Source organism: Telopea speciosissima, unplaced genomic scaffold (assembly GCF_018873765.1).
Source record: "Telopea speciosissima isolate NSW1024214 ecotype Mountain lineage unplaced genomic scaffold, Tspe_v1 Tspe_v1.0603, whole genome shotgun sequence".
In the NCBI taxonomy this organism is placed as follows: domain Eukaryota; kingdom Viridiplantae; phylum Streptophyta; class Magnoliopsida; order Proteales; family Proteaceae; genus Telopea; species Telopea speciosissima.
Window position 1 is genome coordinate 13,773 of NW_025317939.1, and position 6,489 is coordinate 20,261.

Here is a 6,489-nt window from a genome sequence, read left to right on the forward strand (position 1 = left end):
CTTTTGTTATGTATATAACCAGGTTTTTTTGGCCAATGAAAAGATTAAGTCTGTACATTCAAGTCAAGACACCCTTATCAGATTGTGTGGCGAGAAAAACCATAGTGAAGATCCCTGGAAAAGAAGATGGAGACAATCCAAAACAATTCTCGCGTATGTGGTTGCAATTATTACTTTTTGTACATCCATTTCCCAGTTGGTTAATAGTTTCAGGACAAAGCCCACATAATCCTATATTCCCCATGGTTGCTGTGTCTATTTTTGCTCAAACGCAGTGTAGATTCCTAGGCATGAAGCCCAATCTCAGACATATCTTTACATTTTTGAATTGTTTTCTTTTATACCTAGTCATTTTACCTGTACAAAAATATTTTAGGTGATCTATATTCCTTCATTTTTTTCGCTAGTCACTGCTGGCAGTTGTAGTTATCTGGACTAGATTCTGTAGTTCAAAGAGGGATTTTGAATTTTATGTTTTGAGTTACAGGTACAGGCATATTTTCTTTTTGGGGGTGAATTGTACAGACAGTTTACTGGTTCAGGCATTTTCGCTAGTCACAAACTGTCAATAGATTGTTAATATGCTACTGTCAATGACAATGTTGCACTGAACTGTTTTACTTGAAGAATATGATTTGAAATAAAATCTGTACTACTGTGTTATTTTAGAATTCCGGTATGACATAATTGATGAGGATTGCTTGATACTCTCTGCTGTTGGATGCTAGTTGCTTAGGCTCTCAAGTCTGGATTCACCATAGAAGTCACAATATATGCAACAAAACTAATGTGTGCATTAGATGATCTTGCCAAAAAACAATCTTGCAAAAAAAAATCACAAAACTGATGTGAAGAGCAGCAGGAGGTTGGGGATGAAGGAAAGCAGCATATTTGGTGGTTGTAGGTTTTCTAAATCCTATTGGGCCCAAGGTTCAAAATCTCGGTATCGGACTCGGGATCGGTCATGGCCGAAACCTTTCTGGATCGGGATCGGCCTTGACCGATACCGATCCGATCCGGCCAATATCGGCCGATCCGATCCGATACCTCAAACCATGATTGGGCCTCATTGGACAGGTTTTGGTATTTTTTGGGTTTAATGTAAACCCTCATGGGCCTTTAAGCTCATATTGTTTTTAAAAACTCATTTTGGACTTTGGTTTTTTAAAACAGCTTTTGGGCTTTTGCTTGCTGGAGTAAATGAGCAATCAAAGTCTCTTCTGGCGTGGGTTCAGAGCAACAAGGAGTTTTGGACCATTATTAAATTATAAGCGACCACGCATGCATAATCAAGCAGCAGTCCCAGCAGGTAGAAAAAAGTAGAAAAGAAATAGGGCCGGAGAGAGGATGCAAGTGGAGAAAAAAAATATAGGAGATACGAGAATGAGAAGTCCGGAAGAAAAATCTAGAGGAGAAATGGGGCCAACTCAACAGTTGACACATATCTATGATCCGAGTTCCTATGATCCCATTAAAAAAAACAAAAAAAGGTTAGGAATGTTTTTAAAAGTTCAACAACCCCTTGGAACTCGGCCAGGCTAGCAGGGATAGGACACGTTTTCATATTTAACGAGGCAAAGAAAGATTGGGTTCTGTAAAGAATTATAAAGCATATGGGACTCTTCCGGTCTTCCCTCAATGTTGTGTGCTTCTATAAACAAAAAATGTAAGGAGAAAAATACACGATTGCGTTGTGCCCCGTACATGGTTTGAGGTATCGGATCAGATCGGATCAGCCGATATTGGCCGAATTGGTTCGGTCTTGATCGAGATCGAGCCTGAGATTTGACCGATACAACAAGGTTTGACTGGATCGTTGATTGGATCACCCAACTCGGTTGGATCGGCCAATCTGATCCGATCCTTGATCGATCCAACTAATTTTTTTATTATTTTTTCAAAGTTTTTAAGTGTTTTTTTAGTTTTTTATATTATCTTGACCGATAGCAACCGATTTTGACCGATCTGATCCAGATAATATCAGCCGATCCGATCCCGAGATCACAACACCCACCAACTTTGGCCGATACATGACCCGATCCATAAAAAAACGATTTTGGGTGGTTTTTTAACTGATCCGATCCCGATCCGAAAAGGTTTCGACCATGACCAATCCCGAGTCCGATACCTTGATTTTGAACCTTGGCCCCGTATATAGAGATTTTGGAATAAAAGTTAGAGGGAAAGAACGAGGTAAGAGAATTGTTGGATATATATGTCCATTAAACCTGATTTAGTTTGTATTGAATCATTTATAGATTTTGGTGTAATATTATCATATGTGATATAAATTTTTTAAGCATTAGGTGTCCTTAAGTTTACACTTAAAATGGTAGTCACGACTAGGGTTTGGACTAGATACCTTTATCATATCGTCGTCGCATTGGGTACACCTAGGCATGTCGATGTCAGGGTACGAATGCGAGTGTGCATATTGATGTGCATTGGCAAAAAATCTATTGATGTTGATTTTCAAATGTGTTATTGCTGGATGTAATTCAGGGATAGATATGTATCATCGAGACTTAGTACCTGAGAGGATCTTGTCACTGCATGATGTGACCGTATTCTTTGGTTTTTATCAACGACTAAGTTTCTTTGAACCAAAGCCGATGTTCTGGGAATTTGCAAACAGTTTCTGAGTAAAAGAGTCAGTTAACATATATGGTCTCCACTGCTCAAATTGGGGAACATCAAGGAGAGGTTGTCTGTAGATGGTCAGATGAGAATCATGATCTTGTACTGTTTTATCAATGGTTTTGCAAAACTTATTTTCAAATAAAATGATAGATTATATGTATGTTTTGATTTAAAAGTTTGGTCATATTTTGCGGATTCGATCACGTACACAGACGCTTTGATATGGAATGGGGTTTGACAGTACATGCCCTAAATTCCATTACAATGATGTTGATAGGCGCTAACTTATGCTACACACCCTAACAAAGTTCATTGAGTGATAATTGTTAGAGCAAACACCAACCAAAAACACAAAAAGAAATAAGAACAGAGCAAGAGAACACAGAGATAAAACGTGGTTCACACACCAGTGTGGTGTGCTACATCCACGGGCGAAGGCGAAGATGATTCACTATGCAAATTGGAGAAACATATAATGGAGATCTCTCAAAACACCCAAAACGGCACTGCTGCTCTCTCCCTGAAACCCTAAAACGAAAAACCCCAAATCTTCCTCTCCTTTACAATAAAGCGGGTAAAGAACATAAATACTCCTCCATCGGATCCGGGTCGATCCATTGGGTCCGATAGAACCGTACTACGGGGGCTTATGACAAAACATCAGTAATGGATAATTATTTCTTGGAACAAATGTCGAAACATCGATAACCAGTGTGCAAAGGACTGTAACCAAGAAAAACACAGGGTGTGGACTGGAAATCCATCTTATGACGATTATATGGCCATAGATAAGGGTAACAAAGACATCCAAAAATCCGAAGAAAAGAGTAATCAAGAGTTTAGTGATGAACCAATTGGAATGGCGAGAGATGATCTGACACACGAGAAGGCATGCGATTAATAAGAAAAATAACCGTTTCAAAAGCAAAGTACCAGTACCGTTGTGGAACATGACCATGGGCAAGTAAGGACAACCCAGTTTTAACAATATGATGATGGCAACGTTCAACAACCCCTTGTTGCTCATGACTGTGAGGACAAGAGAGGCGATGAGAGATGCCAATAGAGGAGAAGAAGGAGGGTAGAGTGCGATATTCACCCCCCCAATTAGTTTGCACAACATAAATCTTGCGATTAAATAAACGTTCAACCATAAGATGAAAGGTGCAAAAAATAGACAACACATCAAATTTGCGTTGAAGAGGGAAATACCAAATATACTTAGTGCAATCATCAACAAAAATTACAAAATAACGATGTCCATCACTTGAAATAGTAGGTGCAGGCCCCCAAACATCACTATATATTAAGTCCAAAGGAAACAAGCTACGAGAAGGAGAGAGAGGTAAAGAAAGACAACTAGCTTTGCCAAATTGGCTAGCATTACATAAAGTTGATAAATGATTAGAATGACAAGGTAGACTATTCTGACTAAGCATAAAACGAAAAAGACGCTCATGGGGATGACCAAAGCGAGAGTGCCAAATGTCCAAGGATGTCCTTTCAGCTGAATTGGCAGTTGGAGAAGAAGCCGAATCAAAGGAGATGGTGTAGAGGCCAATGTTACTCAGTCTGGAAAGCAGTGTGGTCTTGGTTACCTTGTCCTTCACAAAATAATGAGAAAAGTGAAACTCAAAATAAACAACATTATCCTGACAGAATTTTTGAACGGAAAGAGGATTCTTAGATATAGAGGGAACATGCAAAATATTAAATAAACGAAAAGAAAGGGAATCAGAAGAAGATGGGTAAGTGGCAGTACCAATGTTGGAGATGGGGAGTCCCTTACCGTTACCTACGTGAAGCTGATCAGGGCCATTGTAGCTATCACAGGAGGAGAGGGAATTGAGATCCAATGTGACATGGTGAGAAGCACCAGTGTCCGGATACTAGGTGAGAGAAGTGGAAGGTGGTGGGGTAGGAAGTAGAGGGGGATTGGCATAGTAGGCGACAGGGGGGTTGAGGGCATAGGGATGGTATGGGGGATTAGAGGATTGGTTGGTGGGGGGGGGGGGGGTTGGGGTGATGGAAGAGGTGGGGTTGGTCCTTATAATGGCATTGGGCAGTAGTGTGATAAAGCCGATGGCAGATGGTGCACCATGCAGTAGCGCCTTGTACAGAAGAACGACCCCCACGAACACGAACACGACCATGACTGCGACCACCCCTACCGCGGGTGGACCCTTTAGTGGACATGGCAGCGCTTGGTTCAGTAGAAAAGGGACTGCGCTGCACTGTATTGGTAGTAGGGGAACCTGCTGATGTAGAGGACTCAGTGAGAGAGAACTTATTCAAAGCTGAACCATAAAGAAACTCATGGCTAAGGAGAATGGCGTGGAGCTCATCACAAGAGATTGCCTCGGGTTTCAAGCCGCGATAGACATGTAGATTGAAGGTGCTTGGGTGCAAGGGTTGACTAGCCGCAGTGATTTCGGCTGCAATAGCCTTCGTACGAGTAAGAAATTGAGATACAGGTTCATCTTGTTGCTGGGTGATGTCCGAAATAGCCATGGAGAGAGACATCAAACGACTCTCAGAAGGAGAGGAGAGAGCAGTGGATAGGGTATCCCAAATTTCCTTACTCAATTTCTTGCCGAGAATGAGAGGAAAAACCTCCTCAGAGAGAGATGCAATCAAGAGACTGCGAATCATCGCATCAATGCAAAGCCAAGAGGCAGTGGCAGTATCGTCAGTAGGGCATGGAGTAGAGCCATCAAGATGCCCAAAAAGATTCTGGGCAACAAGGAACGATTCTACTTGGGTCTGCCAGTAGAGGTAGTTCTTTGTGGAAAGCTTAATGGAGATGTAGTGGTGAGCCTGTGAGAAGGACGCACCAGACGCGGAAGTGGTGGTGGTAATAGCATTAGCGTCAGCCATTGGCGAAGAAGAGAAGAAAAACAAAGGGAGAAGGAGAACCAGGAACACTAGCTCGTGGGAGTAGCGGCGTATGATACCATATTAGAACTTGGAATGCTTAGCATCTTTTCATTGATAGGTAAGGTGTATAAATACATGAGGTTGGGTAATCCTAGAGAGGATTCCCTACATGAAATAATAGGAAACTAGCTAAGATTGTGCACATGTGATAATAGGAAAGACTTGGAGCCTAAGTAAAGCAACTGCATATAGAGTTTTTATATGCGTGAAATTCTATATACGTCAATAAGCAGAAATTTTTTTTTCTTCCAGATGACGATTTAAAAGATAACCAGAGAACAACTAGGACGAAAAAATCAGAGAAAAAGTTTTCATCGACATACCGATGGAGAAAATTGAAACTTAAATGGCAACCTCGCGGTTCTGGTCTCAGATGACTAGAGGAAGAGCCTCATAATCAATCAATCAATCTTTGGTTTTCTGGCTTTCCAGAATTGCTTGTAGCTGGCAACCAATGTCCGAGACTTAGGTTGCGCATAGGTGATCCTGATAAAAAGGTAAAGGCTCCTTAATTGTTCTTTCTTGCATTGGCCAGTATCAGACCATATCAACCGTACCCAATTTCTTTCCTTACTTGTCGTTGCTTGAGAATCAAGTTCACAATCTCTTGCAATCCCTTGCAATCTTCTATGATCTTCTATGTATAGCATGATACAATATTGTAATCCTTTATTATTGGAATGTGTATTATAGGTGATTGAGTTTCCAACATGTGGATTCCCTCACCTATATATGCACTCACTATTACCTTTCAAACTAAGGAATATCACATAAAATCATACACTATTATGGTATTAAGAGCCTCTAGCTCCACCGAGCAAGAGATCATTTGATTTTTTTTTCCACTCTCTAATCTCCAACGTCCTCCACACCTTGGACTAAAATGGGTTCCCCTCCCACCAATCCCATCTC